This window comes from Pimephales promelas, chromosome 2, assembly GCF_988280905.1.
Source record: "Pimephales promelas chromosome 2, fPimPro1.hap1.1, whole genome shotgun sequence".
NCBI lineage: Eukaryota > Metazoa > Chordata > Actinopteri > Cypriniformes > Leuciscidae > Pimephales > Pimephales promelas.
The window spans coordinates 28,839,471-28,851,910 of record NC_142770.1 but is presented as its reverse complement, the minus strand read 5'-3'; the positions used below and the strand labels follow the sequence as shown (position 1 = coordinate 28,851,910).

Genomic DNA, 12,440 nt, shown 5'->3' with positions numbered 1-12,440 from the left:
TCTCCAATATTTGACGGACGACTTGGTTCACAGCAGTTGTCCTGGAGGCAAAGTTGTTCGGAATGAGGAGTTCTATCATGTGCTATGAAAACATTGTGCACGTGTGAAACGTCACGTGATATACAGCCACCCATGTTGTGTTTTTTTCTGTTTACAGCGCCACCAAGTGGCCAGTCGCCGCATTCCTCTTCACGTGACCACGGGCTGAGCCCGTACACAGGTGTACCGAGTTGGGTGCAATTGTCTCATTCCGTTGGAGAGTTATAGCCGTTTAAGTAAAGCCCGCCTCGCCCACCCCCAACGTTTTGGCGTACCGTCGCCAACGTGGATGGAAATTCCAACTGTTTCCCGATCCCTGTTGGCAGTCGGACTCCAGAGAATCTTTCTGCACCGGTTTGGGTCAGATCGGGCAAAAAACCTAGGACTAGTGTGCAAAAGTAGGTTTTTCAGAAAATCCAAAATACCCGAAAATCTCGCCAGCGCGACCACCCAATCCGAGGCATGCATCTTGTTCGGCTCGAGCCAAGGATTCCGGTGATGTAAGACACTTGGGTCTGCGACCGACGGTCGAGGAGTTACGAGCCATTTCGTACTTTTGATCGCTGCAGCGCCACCTTGGGGCCGATCGGGGCGAGCCTTGGTGAGGTTGTAGTACCGGGCCGGTCCTACCATCCCTCAGAGTTTCAAGTCTCTACCACGGACGCTTTGGTCTGCCCGCTCACTTTTAAGGCGGAATGTTGATGATCCAAAATCCCAGGTTGCACTCCAGAGTGTCGTGCTGTGCACTCTGTTGTGATCCATTTTCGGTGTCAACCAATCTGAGCTGAGCTTGTTTGCCGGCGACCTTAGACCCTCTCGCCGCGGCCCAGGTGGGCGTGGCCTTTGCCGGCTCCCCCGCCTCGGCGTCGCTGCGTCATCGCTTCTCGGCCTTTTGGCTAAGATCAAGTGTAGTATCTGTTCTTATCAGTTTAATATCTGATACGTGCCCTACCCGGGCACCACATATTAAATTGATTTTTGGTCCTGGGAGATGGCATAGGGGCTTGCTCCGTCCACTCCACGCATCGACCCGGTATTGCAGTACTTCTGGGAACGGTGCACCCTCCTAAAGTGTTCAATGAAAGAAATGTAGTGGTCTTGTGTGGCAGAAGGTGATAATGGAGCTAGTGTGAGTGGGTGTTGTAGGTGATCATGTGCTATACTAGCCTGGGTAGAATTGTGGTGTAAAAACAAGACAAAAAGGAACCCCTGTTCCTCTGTCAGTTTAACATCTGATCCGTCCACTATTCGGGGACGGCGCATTATGTACATTTATGGCTCATGGAGCCGGATGCGGAGCGTGCAAAAAAAAAAAAAAAAAAAAAAGCCCCTTTTTTGACTGGCAAACCGCTGGTGAGGATTGGGGAGAGGGGCAGGGTGCTTCTGACTGAAGGCCTGGGAATTCATACTTACCTGGCAGGGGAGACACCATGATCAGGAAGGTGGTTCACCCAGGGCGAGGCTCGGCCATTGCACTCTGGGTTGTGCTGACCCCTGCGAATTCCCCAAATGTGGGAATCTCGACTGCATAATTTATGGTAGTGGGGGACTGCGTTCGCGCTCTCCCCTGGACAACACTGGTTAAAAGGGCAGATTGTTAAAGCTCCACTTGAGGTTCTTTTGTTTTTTGTTTTTTTTTCTCCACTTCTTCAATATCCAGAGGCAGTCCAGAGAGTTGAACTGCGGCGGTTGCTCGAGAGATACGAAACAGATCAAGTGTAGTATCTGTTCTACGTGCCCTACCCGGGCACCACATATTAAATTGATTTTTGGTCCTGGGAGATGGCATAGGGGCTTGCTCCGTCCACTCCACGCATCGACCCGGTATTGCAGTACTTCTGGGAACGGTGCACCCTCCTAAAGTGTTCAATGAAAGAAATGTAGTGGTCTTGTGTGGCAGAAGGTGATAATGGAGCTAGTGTGAGTGGGTGTTGTAGGTGATCATGTGCTATACTAGCCTGGGTAGAATTGTGGTGTAAAAACAAGACAAAAAGGAACCCCTGTTCCTCTGTCAGTTTAACATCTGATCCGTCCACTATTCGGGGACGGCGCATTATGTACATTTATGGCTCATGGAGCCGGATGCGGAGCGTGCAAAAAAAAAAAAAAAAAAAAAAGCCCCTTTTTTGACTGGCAAACCGCTGGTGAGGATTGGGGAGAGGGGCAGGGTGCTTCTGACTGAAGGCCTGGGAATTCATACTTACCTGGCAGGGGAGACACCATGATCAGGAAGGTGGTTCACCCAGGGCGAGGCTCGGCCATTGCACTCTGGGTTGTGCTGACCCCTGCGAATTCCCCAAATGTGGGAATCTCGACTGCATAATTTATGGTAGTGGGGGACTGCGTTCGCGCTCTCCCCTGGACAACACTGGTTAAAAGGGCAGATTGTTAAAGCTCCACTTGAGGTTCTTTTGTTTTTTGTTTTTTTTTCTCCACTTCTTCAATATCCAGAGGCAGTCCAGAGAGTTGAACTGCGGCGGTTGCTCGAGAGATACGAAACAGTCTAGGACCGGTCTGTGTGAGGAGGGTTTTCTTTTTTCTCCTCAATTCTTCAAATAGTCTCCAATATTTGACGGACGACTTAGTTCACAGCAGTTGTCCTGGAGGCAAAGTTGTTCGGAATGAGGAGTTCTATCATGTGGTATGAAAACATTGTGCACGTGTGAAACGTCACGTGATATTCAGCCACCCATGTTGTGTTTTTTTCTGTTTACAGCGCCACCAAGTGGCCAGTCGCCGCATTCCTCTTCACGTGACCACGGGCTGAGCCCGTACACAGGTGTACCGAGTTGGGTGCAATTGTCTCATTCCGTTGGAGAGTTATAGCCGTTTAAGTAAAGCCCGCCTCGCCCACCCCCAACGTTTTGGCGTACCGTCGCCAACGTGGATGGAAATTCCAACTGTTTCCCGATCCCTGTTGGCAGTCAGACTCCAGAGAATCTTTCTGCACCGGTTTGGGTCAGATCGGGCAAAAAACCTAGGACTAGTGTGCAAAAGTAGGTTTTTCAGAAAATCCAAAATACCCGAAAATCTCGCCAGCGCGACCACCCAATCCGAGGCATGCATCTTGTTCGGCTCGAGCCAAGGATTCCGGTGATGTAAGACACTTGGGTCTGCGACCGACGGTCGAGGAGTTACGAGCCATTTCGTACTTTTGATCGCTGCAGCGCCACCTTGGGGCCGATCGGGGCGAGCCTTGGTGAGGTTGTAGTACCGGGCCGGTCCTACCATCCCTCAGAGTTTCAAGTCTCTACCACGGACGCTTTGGTCTGCCCGCTCACTTTTAAGGCGGAATGTTGATGATCCAAAATCCCAGGTTGCACTCCAGAGTGTCGTGCTGTGCACTCTGTTGTGATCCATTTTCGGTGTCAACCAATCTGAGCTGAGCTTGTTTGCCGGCGACCTTAGACCCTCTCGCCGCGGCCCAGGTGGGCGTGGCCTTTGCCGGCTCCCCCGCCTCGGCGTCGCTGCGTCATCGCTTCTCGGCCTTTTGGCTAAGATCAAGTGTAGTATCTGTTCTTATCAGTTTAATATCTGATACGTGCCCTACCCGGGCACCACATATTAAATTGATTTTTGGTCCTGGGAGATGGCATAGGGGCTTGCTCCGTCCACTCCACGCATCGACCCGGTATTGCAGTACTTCTGGGAACGGTGCACCCTCCTAAAGTGTTCAATGAAAGAAATGTAGTGGTCTTGTGTGGCAGAAGGTGATAATGGAGCTAGTGTGAGTGGGTGTTGTAGGTGATCATGTGCTATACTAGCCTGGGTAGAATTGTGGTGTAAAAACAAGACAAAAAGGAACCCCTGTTCCTCTGTCAGTTTAACATCTGATCCGTCCACTATTCGGGGACGGCGCATTATGTACATTTATGGCTCATGGAGCCGGATGCGGAGCGTGCAAAAAAAAAAAAAAAAAAAAAAAGCCCCTTTTTTGACTGGCAAACCGCTGGTGAGGATTGGGGAGAGGGGCAGGGTGCTTCTGACTGAAGGCCTGGGAATTCATACTTACCTGGCAGGGGAGACACCATGATCAGGAAGGTGGTTCACCCAGGGCGAGGCTCGGCCATTGCACTCTGGGTTGTGCTGACCCCTGCGAATTCCCCAAATGTGGGAATCTCGACTGCATAATTTATGGTAGTGGGGGACTGCGTTCGCGCTCTCCCCTGGACAACACTGGTTAAAAGGGCAGATTGTTAAAGCTCCACTTGAGGTTCTTTTGTTTTTTGTTTTTTTTTCTCCACTTCTTCAATATCCAGAGGCAGTCCAGAGAGTTGAACTGCGGCGGTTGCTCGAGAGATACGAAACAGTCTAGGACCGGTCTGTGTGAGGAGGGTTTTCTTTTTTCTCCTCAATTCTTCAAATAGTCTCCAATATTTGACGGACGACTTAGTTCACAGCAGTTGTCCTGGAGGCAAAGTTGTTCGGAATGAGGAGTTCTATCATGTGGTATGAAAACATTGTGCACGTGTGAAACGTCACGTGATATTCAGCCACCCATGTTGTGTTTTTTTCTGTTTACAGCGCCACCAAGTGGCCAGTCGCCGCATTCCTCTTCACGTGACCACGGGCTGAGCCCGTACACAGGTGTACCGAGTTGGGTGCAATTGTCTCATTCCGTTGGAGAGTTATAGCCGTTTAAGTAAAGCCCGCCTCGCCCACCCCCAACGTTTTGGCGTACCGTCGCCAACGTGGATGGAAATTCCAACTGTTTCCCGATCCCTGTTGGCAGTCAGACTCCAGAGAATCTTTCTGCACCGGTTTGGGTCAGATCGGGCAAAAAACCTAGGACTAGTGTGCAAAAGTAGGTTTTTCAGAAAATCCAAAATACCCGAAAATCTCGCCAGCGCGACCACCCAATCCGAGGCATGCATCTTGTTCGGCTCGAGCCAAGGATTCCGGTGATGTAAGACACTTGGGTCTGCGACCGACGGTCGAGGAGTTACGAGCCATTTCGTACTTTTGATCGCTGCAGCGCCACCTTGGGGCCGATCGGGGCGAGCCTTGGTGAGGTTGTAGTACCGGGCCGGTCCTACCATCCCTCAGAGTTTCAAGTCTCTACCACGGACGCTTTGGTCTGCCCGCTCACTTTTAAGGCGGAATGTTGATGATCCAAAATCCCAGGTTGCACTCCAGAGTGTCGTGCTGTGCACTCTGTTGTGATCCATTTTCGGTGTCAACCAATCTGAGCTGAGCTTGTTTGCCGGCGACCTTAGACCCTCTCGCCGCGGCCCAGGTGGGCGTGGCCTTTGCCGGCTCCCCCGCCTCGGCGTCGCTGCGTCATCGCTTCTCGGCCTTTTGGCTAAGATCAAGTGTAGTATCTGTTCTTATCAGTTTAATATCTGATACGTGCCCTACCCGGGCACCACATATTAAATTGATTTTTGGTCCTGGGAGATGGCATAGGGGCTTGCTCCGTCCACTCCACGCATCGACCCGGTATTGCAGTACTTCTGGGAACGGTGCACCCTCCTAAAGTGTTCAATGAAAGAAATGTAGTGGTCTTGTGTGGCAGAAGGTGATAATGGAGCTAGTGTGAGTGGGTGTTGTAGGTGATCATGTGCTATACTAGCCTGGGTAGAATTGTGGTGTAAAAACAAGACAAAAAGGAACCCCTGTTCCTCTGTCAGTTTAACATCTGATCCGTCCACTATTCGGGGACGGCGCATTATGTACATTTATGGCTCATGGAGCCGGATGCGGAGCGTGCAAAAAAAAAAAAAAAAAAAAAAAGCCCCTTTTTTGACTGGCAAACCGCTGGTGAGGATTGGGGAGAGGGGCAGGGTGCTTCTGACTGAAGGCCTGGGAATTCATACTTACCTGGCAGGGGAGACACCATGATCAGGAAGGTGGTTCACCCAGGGCGAGGCTCGGCCATTGCACTCTGGGTTGTGCTGACCCCTGCGAATTCCCCAAATGTGGGAATCTCGACTGCATAATTTATGGTAGTGGGGGACTGCGTTCGCGCTCTCCCCTGGACAACACTGGTTAAAAGGGCAGATTGTTAAAGCTCCACTTGAGGTTCTTTTGTTTTGTTTTTTTTCTCCACTTCTTCAATATCCAGAGGCAGTCCAGAGAGTTGAACTGCGGCGGTTGCTCGAGAGATACGAAACAGTCTAGGACCGGTCTGTGTGAGGAGGGTTTTCTTTTTTCTCCTCAATTCTTCAAATAGTCTCCAATATTTGACGGACGACTTAGTTCACAGCAGTTGTCCTGGAGGCAAAGTTGTTCGGAATGAGGAGTTCTATCATGTGGTATGAAAACATTGTGCACGTGTGAAACGTCACGTGATATTCAGCCACCCATGTTGTGTTTTTTTCTGTTTACAGCGCCACCAAGTGGCCAGTCGCCGCATTCCTCTTCACGTGACCACGGGCTGAGCCCGTACACAGGTGTACCGAGTTGGGTGCAATTGTCTCATTCCGTTGGAGAGTTATAGCCGTTTAAGTAAAGCCCGCCTCGCCCACCCCCAACGTTTTGGCGTACCGTCGCCAACGTGGATGGAAATTCCAACTGTTTCCCGATCCCTGTTGGCAGTCGGACTCCAGAGAATCTTTCTGCACCGGTTTGGGTCAGATCGGGCAAAAAACCTAGGACTAGTGTGCAAAAGTAGGTTTTTCAGAAAATCCAAAATACCCGAAAATCTCGCCAGCGCGACCACCCAATCCGAGGCATGCATCTTGTTCGGCTCGAGCCAAGGATTCCGGTGATGTAAGACACTTGGGTCTGCGACCGACGGTCGAGGAGTTACGAGCCATTTCGTACTTTTGATCGCTGCAGCGCCACCTTGGGGCCGATCGGGGCGAGCCTTGGTGAGGTTGTAGTACCGGGCCGGTCCTACCATCCCTCAGAGTTTCAAGTCTCTACCACGGACGCTTTGGTCTGCCCGCTCACTTTTAAGGCGGAATGTTGATGATCCAAAATCCCAGGTTGCACTCCAGAGTGTCGTGCTGTGCACTCTGTTGTGATCCATTTTCGGTGTCAACCAATCTGAGCTGAGCTTGTTTGCCGGCGACCTTAGACCCTCTCGCCGCGGCCCAGGTGGGCGTGGCCTTTGCCGGCTCCCCCGCCTCGGCGTCGCTGCGTCATCGCTTCTCGGCCTTTTGGCTAAGATCAAGTGTAGTATCTGTTCTTATCAGTTTAATATCTGATACGTGCCCTACCCGGGCACCACATATTAAATTGATTTTTGGTCCTGGGAGATGGCATAGGGGCTTGCTCCGTCCACTCCACGCATCGACCCGGTATTGCAGTACTTCTGGGAACGGTGCACCCTCCTAAAGTGTTCAATGAAAGAAATGTAGTGGTCTTGTGTGGCAGAAGGTGATAATGGAGCTAGTGTGAGTGGGTGTTGTAGGTGATCATGTGCTATACTAGCCTGGGTAGAATTGTGGTGTAAAAACAAGACAAAAAGGAACCCCTGTTCCTCTGTCAGTTTAACATCTGATCCGTCCACTATTCGGGGACGGCGCATTATGTACATTTATGGCTCATGGAGCCGGATGCGGAGCGTGCAAAAAAAAAAAAAAAAAAAAAAAGCCCCTTTTTTGACTGGCAAACCGCTGGTGAGGATTGGGGAGAGGGGCAGGGTGCTTCTGACTGAAGGCCTGGGAATTCATACTTACCTGGCAGGGGAGACACCATGATCAGGAAGGTGGTTCACCCAGGGCGAGGCTCGGCCATTGCACTCTGGGTTGTGCTGACCCCTGCGAATTCCCCAAATGTGGGAATCTCGACTGCATAATTTATGGTAGTGGGGGACTGCGTTCGCGCTCTCCCCTGGACAACACTGGTTAAAAGGGCAGATTGTTAAAGCTCCACTTGAGGTTCTTTTGTTTTTTGTTTTTTTTTCTCCACTTCTTCAATATCCAGAGGCAGTCCAGAGAGTTGAACTGCGGCGGTTGCTCGAGAGATACGAAACAGTCTAGGACCGGTCTGTGTGAGGAGGGTTTTCTTTTTTCTCCTCAATTCTTCAAATAGTCTCCAATATTTGACGGACGACTTGGTTCACAGCAGTTGTCCTGGAGGCAAAGTTGTTCGGAATGAGGAGTTCTATCATGTGCTATGAAAACATTGTGCACGTGTGAAACGTCACGTGATATACAGCCACCCATGTTGTGTTTTTTTCTGTTTACAGCGCCACCAAGTGGCCAGTCGCCGCATTCCTCTTCACGTGACCACGGGCTGAGCCCGTACACAGGTGTACCGAGTTGGGTGCAATTGTCTCATTCCGTTGGAGAGTTATAGCCGTTTAAGTAAAGCCCGCCTCGCCCACCCCCAACGTTTTGGCGTACCGTCGCCAACGTGGATGGAAATTCCAACTGTTTCCCGATCCCTGTTGGCAGTCGGACTCCAGAGAATCTTTCTGCACCGGTTTGGGTCAGATCGGGCAAAAAACCTAGGACTAGTGTGCAAAAGTAGGTTTTTCAGAAAATCCAAAATACCCGAAAATCTCGCCAGCGCGACCACCCAATCCGAGGCATGCATCTTGTTCGGCTCGAGCCAAGGATTCCGGTGATGTAAGACACTTGGGTCTGCGACCGACGGTCGAGGAGTTACGAGCCATTTCGTACTTTTGATCGCTGCAGCGCCACCTTGGGGCCGATCGGGGCGAGCCTTGGTGAGGTTGTAGTACCGGGCCGGTCCTACCATCCCTCAGAGTTTCAAGTCTCTACCACGGACGCTTTGGTCTGCCCGCTCACTTTTAAGGCGGAATGTTGATGATCCAAAATCCCAGGTTGCACTCCAGAGTGTCGTGCTGTGCACTCTGTTGTGATCCATTTTCGGTGTCAACCAATCTGAGCTGAGCTTGTTTGCCGGCGACCTTAGACCCTCTCGCCGCGGCCCAGGTGGGCGTGGCCTTTGCCGGCTCCCCCGCCTCGGCGTCGCTGCGTCATCGCTTCTCGGCCTTTTGGCTAAGATCAAGTGTAGTATCTGTTCTTATCAGTTTAATATCTGATACGTGCCCTACCCGGGCACCACATATTAAATTGATTTTTGGTCCTGGGAGATGGCATAGGGGCTTGCTCCGTCCACTCCACGCATCGACCCGGTATTGCAGTACTTCTGGGAACGGTGCACCCTCCTAAAGTGTTCAATGAAAGAAATGTAGTGGTCTTGTGTGGCAGAAGGTGATAATGGAGCTAGTGTGAGTGGGTGTTGTAGGTGATCATGTGCTATACTAGCCTGGGTAGAATTGTGGTGTAAAAACAAGACAAAAAGGAACCCCTGTTCCTCTGTCAGTTTAACATCTGATCCGTCCACTATTCGGGGACGGCGCATTATGTACATTTATGGCTCATGGAGCCGGATGCGGAGCGTGCAAAAAAAAAAAAAAAAAAAAAAAGCCCCTTTTTTGACTGGCAAACCGCTGGTGAGGATTGGGGAGAGGGGCAGGGTGCTTCTGACTGAAGGCCTGGGAATTCATACTTACCTGGCAGGGGAGACACCATGATCAGGAAGGTGGTTCACCCAGGGCGAGGCTCGGCCATTGCACTCTGGGTTGTGCTGACCCCTGCGAATTCCCCAAATGTGGGAATCTCGACTGCATAATTTATGGTAGTGGGGGACTGCGTTCGCGCTCTCCCCTGGACAACACTGGTTAAAAGGGCAGATTGTTAAAGCTCCACTTGAGGTTCTTTTGTTTTTTGTTTTTTTTTCTCCACTTCTTCAATATCCAGAGGCAGTCCAGAGAGTTGAACTGCGGCGGTTGCTCGAGAGATACGAAACAGTCTAGGACCGGTCTGTGTGAGGAGGGTTTTCTTTTTTCTCCTCAATTCTTCAAATAGTCTCCAATATTTGACGGACGACTTGGTTCACAGCAGTTGTCCTGGAGGCAAAGTTGTTCGGAATGAGGAGTTCTATCATGTGCTATGAAAACATTGTGCACGTGTGAAACGTCACGTGATATACAGCCACCCATGTTGTGTTTTTTTCTGTTTACAGCGCCACCAAGTGGCCAGTCGCCGCATTCCTCTTCACGTGACCACGGGCTGAGCCCGTACACAGGTGTACCGAGTTGGGTGCAATTGTCTCATTCCGTTGGAGAGTTATAGCCGTTTAAGTAAAGCCCGCCTCGCCCACCCCCAACGTTTTGGCGTACCGTCGCCAACGTGGATGGAAATTCCAACTGTTTCCCGATCCCTGTTGGCAGTCGGACTCCAGAGAATCTTTCTGCACCGGTTTGGGTCAGATCGGGCAAAAAACCTAGGACTAGTGTGCAAAAGTAGGTTTTTCAGAAAATCCAAAATACCCGAAAATCTCGCCAGCGCGACCACCCAATCCGAGGCATGCATCTTGTTCGGCTCGAGCCAAGGATTCCGGTGATGTAAGACACTTGGGTCTGCGACCGACGGTCGAGGAGTTACGAGCCATTTCGTACTTTTGATCGCTGCAGCGCCACCTTGGGGCCGATCGGGGCGAGCCTTGGTGAGGTTGTAGTACCGGGCCGGTCCTACCATCCCTCAGAGTTTCAAGTCTCTACCACGGACGCTTTGGTCTGCCCGCTCACTTTTAAGGCGGAATGTTGATGATCCAAAATCCCAGGTTGCACTCCAGAGTGTCGTGCTGTGCACTCTGTTGTGATCCATTTTCGGTGTCAACCAATCTGAGCTGAGCTTGTTTGCCGGCGACCTTAGACCCTCTCGCCGCGGCCCAGGTGGGCGTGGCCTTTGCCGGCTCCCCCGCCTCGGCGTCGCTGCGTCATCGCTTCTCGGCCTTTTGGCTAAGATCAAGTGTAGTATCTGTTCTTATCAGTTTAATATCTGATACGTGCCCTACCCGGGCACCACATATTAAATTGATTTTTGGTCCTGGGAGATGGCATAGGGGCTTGCTCCGTCCACTCCACGCATCGACCCGGTATTGCAGTACTTCTGGGAACGGTGCACCCTCCTAAAGTGTTCAATGAAAGAAATGTAGTGGTCTTGTGTGGCAGAAGGTGATAATGGAGCTAGTGTGAGTGGGTGTTGTAGGTGATCATGTGCTATACTAGCCTGGGTAGAATTGTGGTGTAAAAACAAGACAAAAAGGAACCCCTGTTCCTCTGTCAGTTTAACATCTGATCCGTCCACTATTCGGGGACGGCGCATTATGTACATTTATGGCTCATGGAGCCGGATGCGGAGCGTGCAAAAAAAAAAAAAAAAAAAAAAGCCCCTTTTTTGACTGGCAAACCGCTGGTGAGGATTGGGGAGAGGGGCAGGGTGCTTCTGACTGAAGGCCTGGGAATTCATACTTACCTGGCAGGGGAGACACCATGATCAGGAAGGTGGTTCACCCAGGGCGAGGCTCGGCCATTGCACTCTGGGTTGTGCTGACCCCTGCGAATTCCCCAAATGTGGGAATCTCGACTGCATAATTTATGGTAGTGGGGGACTGCGTTCGCGCTCTCCCCTGGACAACACTGGTTAAAAGGGCAGATTGTTAAAGCTCCACTTGAGGTTCTTTTGTTTTTTGTTTTTTTTTCTCCACTTCTTCAATATCCAGAGGCAGTCCAGAGAGTTGAACTGCGGCGGTTGCTCGAGAGATACGAAACAGATCAAGTGTAGTATCTGTTCTACGTGCCCTACCCGGGCACCACATATTAAATTGATTTTTGGTCCTGGGAGATGGCATAGGGGCTTGCTCCGTCCACTCCACGCATCGACCCGGTATTGCAGTACTTCTGGGAACGGTGCACCCTCCTAAAGTGTTCAATGAAAGAAATGTAGTGGTCTTGTGTGGCAGAAGGTGATAATGGAGCTAGTGTGAGTGGGTGTTGTAGGTGATCATGTGCTATACTAGCCTGGGTAGAATTGTGGTGTAAAAACAAGACAAAAAGGAACCCCTGTTCCTCTGTCAGTTTAACATCTGATCCGTCCACTATTCGGGGACGGCGCATTATGTACATTTATGGCTCATGGAGCCGGATGCGGAGCGTGCAAAAAAAAAAAAAAAAAAAAAAGCCCCTTTTTTGACTGGCAAACCGCTGGTGAGGATTGGGGAGAGGGGCAGGGTGCTTCTGACTGAAGGCCTGGGAATTCATACTTACCTGGCAGGGGAGACACCATGATCAGGAAGGTGGTTCACCCAGGGCGAGGCTCGGCCATTGCACTCTGGGTTGTGCTGACCCCTGCGAATTCCCCAAATGTGGGAATCTCGACTGCATAATTTATGGTAGTGGGGGACTGCGTTCGCGCTCTCCCCTGGACAACACTGGTTAAAAGGGCAGATTGTTAAAGCTCCACTTGAGGTTCTTTTGTTTTTTGTTTTTTTTTCTCCACTTCTTCAATATCCAGAGGCAGTCCAGAGAGTTGAACTGCGGCGGTTGCTCGAGAGATACGAAACAGTCTAGGACCGGTCTGTGTGAGGAGGGTTTTCTTTTTTCTCCTCAATTCTTCAAATAGTCTCCAATATTTGAC

General features: G+C 50.8%; 14 non-coding genes and 2 pseudogenes across 14 annotated transcripts; all 16 read left to right on the top strand.

Annotated features, from left to right (window-relative positions):
- Positions 1-915: 915 nt before the first annotated feature.
- LOC148996854 (U2 spliceosomal RNA) lies at positions 916-1,106 on the top strand. The gene has a single exon (XR_016149149.1). It is a non-coding gene; the product is annotated as a U2 spliceosomal RNA (small nuclear RNA).
- Positions 1,107-1,444: 338 nt separating this feature from the next.
- On the top strand, positions 1,445-1,609 carry LOC148996853 (U1 spliceosomal RNA). The gene has a single exon (XR_016150531.1). It is a non-coding gene; the product is annotated as a U1 spliceosomal RNA (small nuclear RNA).
- A 118-nt stretch (positions 1,610-1,727) lies between these two features.
- On the top strand, positions 1,728-1,897 carry LOC148996852 (U2 spliceosomal RNA; annotated as a pseudogene).
- Positions 1,898-2,235: 338 nt separating this feature from the next.
- LOC148996851 (U1 spliceosomal RNA) lies at positions 2,236-2,400 on the top strand. The gene has a single exon (XR_016150530.1). It is a non-coding gene; the product is annotated as a U1 spliceosomal RNA (small nuclear RNA).
- A 1,113-nt stretch (positions 2,401-3,513) lies between these two features.
- On the top strand, positions 3,514-3,704 carry LOC148996850 (U2 spliceosomal RNA). Its single transcript, XR_016149148.1, has one exon. It is a non-coding gene; the product is annotated as a U2 spliceosomal RNA (small nuclear RNA).
- A 339-nt stretch (positions 3,705-4,043) lies between these two features.
- On the top strand, positions 4,044-4,208 carry LOC148996849 (U1 spliceosomal RNA). The gene has a single exon (XR_016150529.1). It is a non-coding gene; the product is annotated as a U1 spliceosomal RNA (small nuclear RNA).
- Positions 4,209-5,321: 1,113 nt separating this feature from the next.
- LOC148996848 (U2 spliceosomal RNA) lies at positions 5,322-5,512 on the top strand. Its single transcript, XR_016149147.1, has one exon. It is a non-coding gene; the product is annotated as a U2 spliceosomal RNA (small nuclear RNA).
- Positions 5,513-5,851: 339 nt separating this feature from the next.
- On the top strand, positions 5,852-6,016 carry LOC148996847 (U1 spliceosomal RNA). Its single transcript, XR_016150528.1, has one exon. It is a non-coding gene; the product is annotated as a U1 spliceosomal RNA (small nuclear RNA).
- A 1,110-nt stretch (positions 6,017-7,126) lies between these two features.
- On the top strand, positions 7,127-7,317 carry LOC148996846 (U2 spliceosomal RNA). The gene has a single exon (XR_016149146.1). It is a non-coding gene; the product is annotated as a U2 spliceosomal RNA (small nuclear RNA).
- A 339-nt stretch (positions 7,318-7,656) lies between these two features.
- LOC148996845 (U1 spliceosomal RNA) lies at positions 7,657-7,821 on the top strand. Its single transcript, XR_016150527.1, has one exon. It is a non-coding gene; the product is annotated as a U1 spliceosomal RNA (small nuclear RNA).
- A 1,113-nt stretch (positions 7,822-8,934) lies between these two features.
- LOC148996844 (U2 spliceosomal RNA) lies at positions 8,935-9,125 on the top strand. Its single transcript, XR_016149145.1, has one exon. It is a non-coding gene; the product is annotated as a U2 spliceosomal RNA (small nuclear RNA).
- Positions 9,126-9,464: 339 nt separating this feature from the next.
- Positions 9,465-9,629, top strand: LOC148996843 (U1 spliceosomal RNA). Its single transcript, XR_016150526.1, has one exon. It is a non-coding gene; the product is annotated as a U1 spliceosomal RNA (small nuclear RNA).
- A 1,113-nt stretch (positions 9,630-10,742) lies between these two features.
- Positions 10,743-10,933, top strand: LOC148996842 (U2 spliceosomal RNA). Its single transcript, XR_016149143.1, has one exon. It is a non-coding gene; the product is annotated as a U2 spliceosomal RNA (small nuclear RNA).
- Positions 10,934-11,271: 338 nt separating this feature from the next.
- LOC148996841 (U1 spliceosomal RNA) lies at positions 11,272-11,436 on the top strand. The gene has a single exon (XR_016150525.1). It is a non-coding gene; the product is annotated as a U1 spliceosomal RNA (small nuclear RNA).
- A 118-nt stretch (positions 11,437-11,554) lies between these two features.
- On the top strand, positions 11,555-11,724 carry LOC148996840 (U2 spliceosomal RNA; annotated as a pseudogene).
- Positions 11,725-12,062: 338 nt separating this feature from the next.
- On the top strand, positions 12,063-12,227 carry LOC148996839 (U1 spliceosomal RNA). Its single transcript, XR_016150523.1, has one exon. It is a non-coding gene; the product is annotated as a U1 spliceosomal RNA (small nuclear RNA).
- The last annotated feature ends 213 nt before the right edge of the window (positions 12,228-12,440 follow it).